The sequence below is a fragment of the Prorops nasuta genome, unplaced genomic scaffold (genome assembly GCF_024137725.1).
Source record: "Prorops nasuta isolate Cenicafe-Biocafe unplaced genomic scaffold, Cenicafe_Pnas_1.2 PNAS00021, whole genome shotgun sequence".
Taxonomy (NCBI): domain Eukaryota; kingdom Metazoa; phylum Arthropoda; class Insecta; order Hymenoptera; family Bethylidae; genus Prorops; species Prorops nasuta.
In genome coordinates this window covers 1,283,326-1,295,437 of record NW_027116818.1, presented here as the reverse complement: position 1 = coordinate 1,295,437, position 12,112 = coordinate 1,283,326, and the positions used below count along the sequence as shown (strand labels likewise).

The 12,112-nt window shown below is 40.9% G+C and overlaps 2 protein-coding genes across 8 annotated transcripts in view; one reads left to right on the top strand and one right to left on the bottom strand.

Annotated features, from left to right (window-relative positions):
• Positions 1-8,624, bottom strand: part of HDAC4 (histone deacetylase 4) — a 47,106-nt gene extending 38,482 nt beyond the window's left edge. For 6 of the 7 annotated variants that reach the window (XM_066739842.1, XM_066739845.1, XM_066739847.1 and 3 more), the window contains exon 1: positions 2,508-2,761. The gene's annotated coding sequence lies outside the window, so the exon portion shown is untranslated. Of the gene's footprint in view, positions 1-2,507; positions 2,762-8,603 lie in introns of those variants that run through there. The other variant, XM_066739843.1, reaches the window with a different exon arrangement.
• Positions 1-12,112, top strand: part of LOC136781119 (uncharacterized) — a 31,694-nt gene that overhangs the window by 15,558 nt on the left and 4,024 nt on the right. The window lies entirely within an intron of this gene.

Sequence of the window (12,112 nt, the reverse complement as noted above, 5' to 3'; positions counted from 1 at the left end):
ACGGCGTCCATCTTACTGCCAAGTGTCACAATCCGCTATCTTCGTCTTGTTTACGTTTAATCAGCTGTTCCTGGAACCCCCCCCCCCCTCCCCCTCCTCCTCCTCTCGACCACTAGCTCCATTCATTTTCCTATAGCAGCTTTTCGCTCTTACCCTACCACAAACATACCTAGAATATCCATCGAATGTGCCATCGCAACATGTACTTAAAATCTTTAGGAACTGCAAAAAAAAATGAAATTTTCCACCGAGTTTCGATAAATCTCAAGCGACTGGATAAATTGGTGGACGATTTAAATTTTGTAATTCGCTTTTATAACCATCCGGCTATAAACCTCAATATTTATATAGAACAGTTAACGCGAAACTAATAATATATTGTCCAAGATGATTACAACATTGTTCTAAAAGTACACATCGCTGAAAGGTGTCAAGGTTACAAACCGTTATCACGTGGAAAGAGCATATTGTAAACATTCGTATCTATCCCCTCAGCTATGGCGTAGCGTGACTCTCATCGTTCGTGTTTAATAACACCGACTTTCGAGCTGGTGCAGACAGCCGAATAAAAATTCTGCACTCTCTTTGTGCAGAGAAAACTCGGCAGAAACATTGAAAAGTTGGAGAGAATAATGAGAAGGATTAATCGATTCGATAAAGTTTGAGAATCCAAAATAAAAATAAGCTTTCTCTGTTTTGCAATGCAATATAAGAAAGGCGTTATCAGGAGTAAACACTCAAAACAAAAACAAAACATTTATATCAATAATCACAATTGATTAAAATTTTAGCAACACCTGCCTTCTATATAAAAGACCTTAAAAATTCAGAATACGTATTACTAAGAATGTAATAACTGTTATAAGCAATTTCAATATAGAATTTTTGGAATTAGTGTTTACTTCTTATATGGCTTTGTTGCATTGTACGACAGTATTAAGTGATACAATTTCGAGTTTGTTTTGGATCAATACCTGGGATTCGCTGCTCGACAAATTATTATTCACCGAATTGCTACGCTATGGAATACAAACAAGTTTTACGATGTAAACACGAGAACTTTAATGGGAAATATAAATTTAATAAGTAGGAGACAATGAGGGATAATATAACACGTAAAAATGCGTATATTAAAATTAGTTACAAAACTAAGAAAAGAATTATAATTGTCCCGAGTCACTACTTGGAAAACAGTATAGGGAGTGGGTTGAGGGAATAAAAAAAATTGTGAAGGATGGTGGGGAGAGGAGTGTCGAGAGGGGAAGGGAAAAAGAGCAGAGCGACAACAGGTGTTCCGTGAGCAGGATCGGATTCCAGGAACCGATCGTGACCGGGCGTTGACGGGATGGCTGGGTCTCTCGAAGGAAAAGGATTTAGTGGGGTTTATCGAAGGGGAGAGAGAGCCAGTGTAAGAGGGAGAGAGGAAGAAGCGGAGGCAACGACTCTGCGAAAACGCAGAAACATGGCGGCCCCCTCACCCAGAAATTTTGCACTTGACTCCACAACGCTCCCAAATCCCTTACTTAATTTCCTTCGATGAAAACAATCCCTCTCTTAAAAACCAATAATCAACGGTAATTGTTCGTCCCGTAAAAGCTTGTTAAATTAACGATTTTTTCGAGTAGCTTTTATCGATGGTAACGCCGACGAACGAAAACAACGGTAAAAAGAGAAAATTACTTGATATTTAATATCATGATACACGGACGTGTGTGTGTTAACGGAATGAAAAATTTCCATGCACTTTGACATTTCAAGGGATATGCGAGGAATTCCCGGATAAGCTCGTATTCTTATAGGTAGCTTTATAGGTTTTTTCTATCCCTAATAAAAAAAAAATATTTTTTCCACATCACAGAAACGCGTTGATCGCGATAACCTAGAAATTCGCACAGTATAACCTAGAAATGCTAAACTGGGTGGTCAAAACGTACAAGCAATAAACAGCAATAATACGTTCATTATCAATTCGGTTCACGGGAGTTGCTTTTTTTTAAATTTGTTTATCAGCGTTTTGCGAAGCGCGCAATTACTTGACAACGCACTCTTATTTTTTCCACTCTGTTTACATTGACATGGCATATTTCGCATACCACGATAAATTATTCAATCGTTGTTCATACGATTATCCTTTATTAGATAATACGTTATTATTACTTGTGTGTTCAACTACCTAACGAGACTTTTTCCATTCTGCTGAAAATGTCTATTGGGAAATTGGCGCGAAAATCGATATTTTGGCGGGATTATCGAAAGTACAGTAAGTTGGAAAATTAGGTCTTGGTGGAGAGTTATATATACCACTCTAGTTGTTTTTTTTTCTAGTGCAGTCACAGCATTAACGAGAGTAACGGTCTCGCAGTGTTTATTCAAATTACTGTATTGGTTTACCAGCGTAAACTTGATATATCCAATACTCCCGGTGGATGATAATAATAAGGCTTCTTGATATTATTTTTCGTGGCACTTATGACGGATTAAAAACACTGTCGGTATTGGCGACTTACCTTCTGAGCGATTCTCGGTCCGATCCGTCGTCAACCGAACGCGGAATTCTTGGATTCCACCAAGCTTCACTCTGATCGTGCCACGAACGTTCACTATTATCACGCACGGTCACTGATCTCCGATTAAAAGGCCAAACTGTCATCGAAATAGGCGATCGCGAAGCCGAGTTGGTCTCGACGTAACGAGAGAGTCACGGAATTTAGGGAAAAATCGAGGAGCAAAGCGTCGAACACGATGGACTAAGGAGAACTGCGGAACTCGATTCTCTCGTGGCCTCGCGCCCTCCACTCGGCCAACTTCGGCTGTCCTCGGTTTCCATCGTCTCCGATCGCCACGCTTCGCCCTGCTATGCGCGAGCCCAACCGGAGACGCACGAAACTACCCGAAACCGACGAGAATGCGCAGCTTTCCCCGCTATTAACCGATTCCAGCGACCCTAGCGACCATTTTGCCATTTACTTTATTTTTAGATCACTCCGATGTGATGTGGTCTCGCTAAATGCGAAATAACACCGTTTATCCTACTACTAATTCCTACCATTTCTTTCCACGTCTAAATTTAGAAATTTATCACTCTTCTTACCATCATTTTCCTTCGAATATTTCATTAATTCAAGTTTGCTCGAGCAGTTAATTAGTTTGGGGATTACGCGATAATTAAGAGCCTAGATTAAGCTTTGGATAATCTTGGTGGGAAACTTTCAATGCCAAGTACATGGCAACATTCAGTTTTTATGTGTCTATGTACACTAACAAGTATTCGAATGGACAAATATCGTAAAAATTATATAATTTTCTTACCGTTTGAATTCAATTTACTGGTTTCTCAAAAAAATGGCGTTGAGAGCCGATGGTTTTAGAAATCTATGCATTTTTCTTAAACCAAATGAGATGAATTCAAGAAATATTTTGTTTGAGGATTTGTTTCATCGAGCTTGTCAGGTTAGGCGAGTGCCGAAAGAAGTTTATGAGTTTTCTGGCACGAAAAAGTGAATCGCATCTGGCGAGTTGGGGAATGCAGGATTTTAATGGAGGTTGTTGGCACGGTCAAATAAGAGTCCCGGAAATCGTGTGTCAATGAGCTTCCGGGAAAACTTATCCTACGGGAACACGATCCAGAGTCCAAGGACACGCAATAATCTCCGAGATCTGCGACTAAGTTCGCGAATGAACAGTACGAAAAGCGTACTACCGTCGACATAACCTATAAACGAAGCTCCAAAACAACTTACGTCGACAATGCAAAGTATAACACAGGTTGACAAATCCAAATTGAAATTAATAGGAGAACGTGTGAATATTGTGATATTTTTTGCTGATGGAAAATAAACAGGGGAAAAGAGACTCGGGTAAACGGAAGTGTGTGCCGAGGTAAATGTCAAGTTTAAAGCGGTGTCTGGGAAAAAGTGGGCGTTCTCATTTCATACGTCATCGAAGGAGTCTGTTTCCCCGCGGCAAATAGCTGGGTCAGATCGCGTAATGTTGCAATAAAAAAATCGATCTTTTCTTTTTATTCGCCGCTCTATTTTTAGCGTTACACTCTCGCCTTGTCTCCGCCCACGAGTCTCGTCCAAATCGATTCCCGACGGCCAATTTGCAAGATTCGAACGATTGGAGGGACAGAAGAGAAACGTCCATATACGATAGATTATTCGCAGTTGATAAAATTATCATAGATTTTTTTTAAGATTGACTTTTAATTAGCCGGCGGACAATGAGAGGGTTATTGCAAAAGGTGAGCGTAATTACCAGTGGATAAAGATTGTTTATTGCTTATTTTTATATTCTATAACGTCCCCTTTATCTATTTTTGTAATAAAACCCCCTGTTTGCATCTTGAACGTGTAGCGCAAATGCCAGGGATATTTACCGCAGAAAATGCACTTTTAAAATAGTAACGCGCTTGAAATAGAACGCCTACGTGCTACACCTAAAAATATCATATTTTAATAGCCAATATTGCTTTGGAAAAACACCTCTATTTTTCTACTCGTGCTAAAAATTCTTTTACCAAATAACACAACGCTTAAATATATATTTATCGCTCAAACGCAAAACTAAAATTCCTCTAATTACAATTTCTTCTTTCAACGAACCAATATATTTCCGTTATGTAAACAAACACTCTGTTCGTAAATACGCCGGGGAATTGAAATTTGAACGACACTTTTTTCAAGTCTACATTCTAATGGCTTTGAAAGGTTTGCTTTATATTGTTCCTCGTCACTTTCGCGTCCTTTTTACTCGGCATGAAAATTTCTCCATTACCAATAATATCAAATGTTCTTCCCCTACAGAACTTTTATCGTTCGATTAAGGCTATGTTACGAGGTGAGAAAAATGAGTGATTGTCCGTAGTTTTTTCACACAGTATTCCAGTACGATCGGTCGTTGACGAGTGTGAAAAATGCGCAGGGAGTTTATCGGAAGTTCGTGGGCTGTTAGTTCCGGAAACTGCGTTATCGTGTGCGGCCCTTTGTTTCATCGCGCGCGTTTTGATTCAACGAAATCATCGAGTAATCAGCGGATTCTCCTCGCTGTGGCATTAATGACACTGCACCGATTGCGCTTATCTCTCTCCCTCCACCCCCCCCCTCGTCTATATATATATATACTTGCACACACAAAGAAAGATGCTACGGATTTGCGAATGTTGGACTTGTTAAAGTGTGTACAGGTAAAAAAACACAAACAAGAGTTCCAACACACGCACGAGCCATACGTTGTCTATATATAAATAAATATACATAAGTAAATACACCGTCACCTGCGCATAGCTTATATACACACGTTATATACGTAAACACAACAAACGCGTATGGAGTGCTCGAAAAAGCAAATGTCAGCGTTCACGAATCGCAACCAACACGCGTAAACTCTTAATACGGTATACATTTCAGCACGAAGAAATAAAAATCCTCGTCACACCCATGCACTCCGGCAGAATCGCTATAGAATACTAAGAATTCTGACTCGACAAATAACTCTGGCCAGATAAAAGCTCCTTCCGTTTTTGCTGAATTTATTCGCTCAACGAACCCTCTCCTCATTCGACAACTCCACTCGATTCATCTACACGGTTCATTAAAAACCTCAATTCTCTCTCCGTTAACTTCCAACCGGAAGTAAATCATACCCTCGTTCCTTGCACTTATTTCTCCACTTTTCCGGCATTCTTCATCTAGTTTTTGCTCGGTTCTACGATATTAGTTGTAGAAGAGTGAATCTTCAACGGGAGAGGGGAGGAGGGGGATAAGATATATCCTAGACTGCTCTTTTATTTTTGGGCACAGGTAAGCTTTGGAATGGTCGGTTTTCGTGTCTGGCATGTGTCGGAAAGGGGTGAAAGGGCCGCAAGCCTAGGTAAGCCGCTAAAAATAGCATCGGTACATCATATCGAGCGGTGGTCTATAAATACTCGGAAGTGACGAGAGACCCTGGACAGGTTAGGACGTACAGCGCAAACTCCTACCTGCGATAAAACGATCGACTCTCCTTCAACTTCCCAATACCCATCGCAAAATTCATCATTTTCACTCGGCGAGTTGAGAAAAATCCCGTGGGGCTCGAACGAGATTTTTCAATTTTGCCATTATCGCTCGGCTTTCAACTCAGGGGAGAGGAGGCTGTAAAAGATCTCGAGGACGGAAACTTTTTACACGTAAACGAGTGAAAAAAGGGGCGAAGCTTGGCCAATCACGTGCGAGGACCGAAAATAGTAGCAAGGTCACCTGAATCCGTACCACCTCCGATCCCCACCCCACCCCCGTGACCCTCCAACTCTCCCAGCGAGCAACCCTAAACACTATCGATCCATCGAACTTGGATACCATTAAAAAAGCACGGACTCTGCTAATCTTTCAAAGCGATAAATATATGTATAGGGATAACATTGTGTTATTCAGTACTATGCTTGATTATTGCAAGAATCCATCGTGGATCTATCGTCTTCCGGTGGAAAATAAGCATTTGGAATAAGAGAACCAAAGTTTCCCGGTGGTGAAGAGTTCTGGCCGAGAACGTATGGTGAATGGAAGAGAAACTGCAGGTTTCAAAGGAGGGGGGATGAAAGGAGCTGAAAAGGAGACGAGAGAAAAAAGGGAATAGACGCGAGATGCTTTAGCCTCGGCATGAGGTCGTCGTCGAGTGTATAAATACACGTCCTTAAAAAACCGTACGCGCTCCAGTTTTACGAAAGGAAAAGGCCCCTTTCCCTTCCCTATCCACGCAACCATTCCGTCTTTCAGGCCGACGTTACCCGTTAAGTCAGCTCCCCCTTTTCCTTACCGAGAAACACTGTCACAATAAACTATAAATAAGCCATGTAAACACGACCGATTACTAATTTAAGACTCGCTTTGTACGAGAAAGATGTGGGAACGCATACACTGGGCTGAAGGTTTGGGCCACTCGCGGAATGGAGCGAAGAGGTTAGGGTTGACACAGCGAGAATTTTAAGGTGCGATTGAAAGAGTCGAGGTGAAAGTTGAATGATATTAGGAGGGTTGTATAGGAGGCACTTTGTTGTACACTAGTACGTAAATAGTGATCGAGTCGTTCGAAAATATTAAATGCTAAAAATACGGAGAAAAATAAACTTGTACGCACGTGTCAAAACACGCATTAATATTCAACGCGAATCTAGTGCGGTAGAGGGAAAAGAGAGGTCGCCACTGTAGGAGAAACAGAAAGATCCTTTCGGAGAAATGATAAGCTCCTCGTGCTGCACAACGTTCTCGTCGACTCGTATAGCGATCAATCCGTTTGAAGCCTTCCTATGGTGTAGCTTTAAATCTGATTGCTGATGAGTGGGTAGAAATTAAGGTAACAAAGGAAAATCTTGGTAGTTTATTCTATCGAGCCAAGTCTTGGTATTTCGAATGTTATTTTCCAAGTTGCATATTGGAGGAAGAAGGAGAAAATACAAGGGCTAGGAGGGATGAAAAATTCATGGATAAACAACAGAGCGGTAGATGGGAATTTGAGCGGTGACCATTGGCAGAGGGGCTCAAGTGTATGCTAAAAAAGCAGAGAGTGGTACGCTGACAATTTTTATGTGTGGGAAATGGGATAACGTGACGGCTAACGTGACATGTGCTGCTACGAAGAGTAGTTTATTGCCTCCGGTTAATCAGAGTCATCTATTCTTGTCCCCAATTTATACTCCTTGTATCTCGATTATCAGGAGATTTAGGAACTACGACTCCATCTCGGCTATTCACAGAAACTGCGTCGTTTGTCGTCGTAGGACAGGCGCGAAAGAGATTGGCGAGAGGGAGTCGAGTGAGATGAAATCTGAGTGGTTGACGGTGAGAAAAAAAAACAGGAGCAACTATCCATCCTATTTCCGTTTTATCCGTCCGAGTCGTCAGGATTGCCGGCGTCGTCGTGTATTATGACTCAGAGAATGGCGCCGATGCCACAGTGGCGCCACTGTTCTCACACTCTCTTACATTTCTTCCATCCATTCTCATCGTCTCTCGATGGAACCAAGACAAAACACCAGACAATGCTACGAAGAATCTGGAAAAATTATTCGGTGGATAAAAGAGAGAATTGATCGCGAGAGAGAGAACTGCTTTTCTGCGGACGAGATAGATGTGTGAGGGGAGGACGCAGCCAACCGACGCAGGCGCCCTCTAATCGTTGGAGGAGAGTAGTAAACATAACCTAGATTCGAGTATCGGGAGTTGTTGCACGGAGAAGAGTGGGGGAAAGGAGTTCTGGTTCTCAGCGAGAACTTTAAGAAGGGCGGTTACTGGTGGGTGGGTGGTGGTAAAAGAACCAATAACCTAGCCTAATAACGTTGCGAAGCTGACAGTAGTCCACGCAAAGGTCAGCTTAGAACACTGTACAATCTATATTTAGACCATCCACCCCCTTACCTTTCTCACTCCTTTCTTCCCCCACTTCTCACTACTTTATCGCTCGTTTTTAAAATACATTCTCTAAATAAATATTGATTTATTTATTTCTTCACGCTTGTCCAACCTTTTCCCCTTGTTTATCTCTCTCTCTCTCTCTCTCTCTCTCTCTCTCTCTCTCTCTCTCTCTCTCTTTCTCGCTTGAAGTAATCTTGAAATAAATAGTATAACCTTTTATATCGCTTGTTTCCAAAAGTCTTCGTCTATTCCTGTGATGCCTTGTGAGATTTCAGTATCTCTGCTCACCAAAACTTCGTCCTTCCAAAGTTAGATCCCTGCTATTATTATTTGAAAGATACGTTATTCTTGAAACAATTTTTCACCATTTTCGCGCGTTCTGTTTACGCTTTATAACCAAATTTCGCTCGGAGATCTGACTTTGACTCCATTCAGTCCCCTCATTTTTACTAAACAATAATGAACTCACTTAGTAGGATTAGAGGTAAGCTTCGAAGCTTCCTAAATAAAGACCCAATAAAATCTTTTCTTCCCCCATCTGCCTCGACTTTACATGGGAGTACATGAGAAGGCTCTTGTCGTAACGAGTTTCCGGCAAAGTGAAAAATATCCTTCTGCATCGTCAGTTTTCCTGCTTGAATACTACAATGAAACACATCGTAAACTTTTATTAAATAAATAAACAAACAAGAGAATGAATCCTAGGAAGAGATTTACAGGCTCTATTTGGTATTACTCTTAGTTTTGACCACTTACGTTTATCATGACGAGTTCGTTGGAGGATTTACGACAGTGGTTGGCGAATACCTCTAATTATAGAACGTCGCAGCAACCTCTTTGCCGCATATGCGCTCAGCTTGACACGCCATAAATTTTGATGGTCGTGCAGAAAGACCCCCTGTCTCGTTGTCCCGCGAAATACAACTCGCAACATCACACAAATCCAAAGCACAATTTTTCCTCCTTGTTTCCTTTTGTCCTAATAATAGAGAAAGATCTGCATTCACTGTTACGCCACGCGCCACCTATCCCATGGATCTGGAATACCAAGCTTCTCTAATGGAATTCTTGACATTGGACACTCGGGACACTTTACTTGATAGCATAACCTCTAAAAGCACAGTTCTTATTTTGCAAAGTATCAAGAAATGTTACAGGATACAAGTTCCTCCGACGATATTTAATAATAATTTATAATGTGGGAAATAAAGCTGTATATGCAGAGAGACTGATATCCATACCTAAATTCAACTATATTTGGATAAATTGATCAAACGGTGACTCGCGTTAGCCATATCACAAGTAGGAACGATATAGGCGAATATTTCCTTTCCGTTTGTACGAGTAGTCGCCAACCAAGCGTTACTCAATCTTTCATGGATTTTTAGCTTTCCCGACGCGACATTTAACATAATGCATTATTAAGCATACGTCTCGCTACCGAATCCTTTGCTTCATCCCTGTTTTACCGGCCGAGGCAGATCGTTCATCAAACCTACTCAGCGAGCGAGAAAAAGACGCACGACAGACTCTCTATTTTTATTATTTCTATTCATTCCATACTAAATCCAGCAAAAAATATGATTTCACCGATCGGCGTTGCGTCAAATTTTTATGCTTCGTGTCGCATGTTAATTTATCGCCCGAATTCAATTATTTTATCGAGCCAATCCTGAAATAGCCACCTTCACTTACTTGTATCGATTTTATTTCTCTCTTCCTTTCGTCCGATGCATAGTTATTTTTATATTTAATCGTAGCAACGCGAGTGGATATTATCGCGTGTTCGGTGGCAATGGCAAATGGTCGTCGTAACAACTTGTTTATCCATTTTTCTCTCACATTTTTCCCCCTCGCGAGGTGGCCATCTCGAAAGGGCCAGGATGCGAAAGTGAGGTTAGGAAAGAACGTTGCAAAGAGTCGAGGAGCATAAAACCAGCAAATATGCGAGTATGCATAATGCCAGGCATAACCAAGTGGTTTATTTATAACGACGCAGAAATATACTCGATGCCTTATTGTAAAATCTTGCGTAACGAGCGTTGTGTAACGTAATACGCGATTAGCGCACGTAGCTAAGCGAGAAACGCCGGTGCTACGTCAGTTTATAGACTCGCTCAATCGTTCCCCTTCGCCAATCGGCCAAATCTCTCGCGACCATTCTTTATTAACGATTCGAGCAAGCTGCTTCGTCACATTACAACGACGGGAGAGAGCTTTTTTCTGCGGGATTCAATACGAATCACTGTCGAGTTTAACGATTGGCCGCATTTTGTATTTTAAATGCGCCGATCTCACCGTGACGGAGCTAATGCGCAGTGCTCTGTGGCTAGCTGGAAAGAGTAGGGATGCATAGGATAAAAAGCAAAAAGCGATATATATATATATAAATGTGTGTGTGTGTATACACAGACAAGGGCTGAAATGGCTCAGCACCGATTTTATTGAATTATTTCAGCGGGACGGGAAACGTTCAGCAGTCGTCCGCGTCGCGTTCCCTTATCGTACCGTAAATTAGTCGACCAGTCTGGATAGTAGATACAATTAGACCTACCAGCCAATCTCCTATTTTTAGCCCTGTCAGCTTGGTAAACTCATTTCTGTCAGTCACTGTAACTTTGTACCTCTTTCTCTCATTCTTGATAATTTTTAATATTATAAAAGCTGTTGTTTTTTTCCAACGACCAGCATAAGGAGAAAAATATACAGAGAAATCGATAAATTCTAAAAATAGCTGATCGATGCTGCAAAGATCAGCTTCGAATGGAGAAGTTATTCGCTGGTCGATGATAACGACGCTTCGAGCGATAACGCCGTTTGTCATTAGTCGTCCTGGAGAATCTACGCTTTAAGCTATTTATATCCTACTCCTTTTTTCTCGAGCAGATAAAAAAGGGAACAAAGTTTTCTGCTTTTTTCTGTTGTAAATATATTTATAAATAAACGCTATTCTCTAGAAAATTCTATATTTTTTCCTCCAGTTTTCCCGCCATTTTCTTCCAACCACTCTTCGTATAGCCGTGCTATTTATAGGTTTGCCAAGCGTTTTTACGAAGGATATCGCTTCCTTGATCGATAAAGCTGCTCGCTTCGTTATTAGCGGAGGTATGATATGACTTTTGCTGGGAATCGCTGAAAATCCCTGAGTTATATCGGTCTCGCGAGCGAGGCGTCTCTTCCTGTCGTTTTTCCACCTACCATCTTCCCATCTTGACACGCTAATATCGACTTGTAAAGCTGGCGTCAATTTTTAATCACGGGTAATGAACTTTCCTTTCGATGCTTAGCTCTTCCACCATATACACATAGACACATGCCGATAACCTTAAAGAATATAACTAGAAAAATCAACAAAACATCCTGATTTGTATAAATTATAATAAAAGAATAAATGCTATTAACAAATTGGAATTTTAAATGCAAAAATTTGAATGAAATTAAAAGCTGAAGAATCGAATAACGATTAAAATTAATAAACAAAATTAGCACTGGATGGAAAATGGGATAAAACGGTGAGTAGCTTTTAAGCTGATAGCTGCCATATACAATTTTCTTGTCTATTTAAATTTTCAAGAAATCTATTTACGAGCGAGAGTGGTAAGGATCGTTATTGATTTTCGAAACTGGATTATCGCTAACAGATTCCACGTATACTTAGACGTCTATTCTGGATTCTATTTTGAAATGCTTCGGATGGGATTCTGGCTTGTCAATTAACCGAT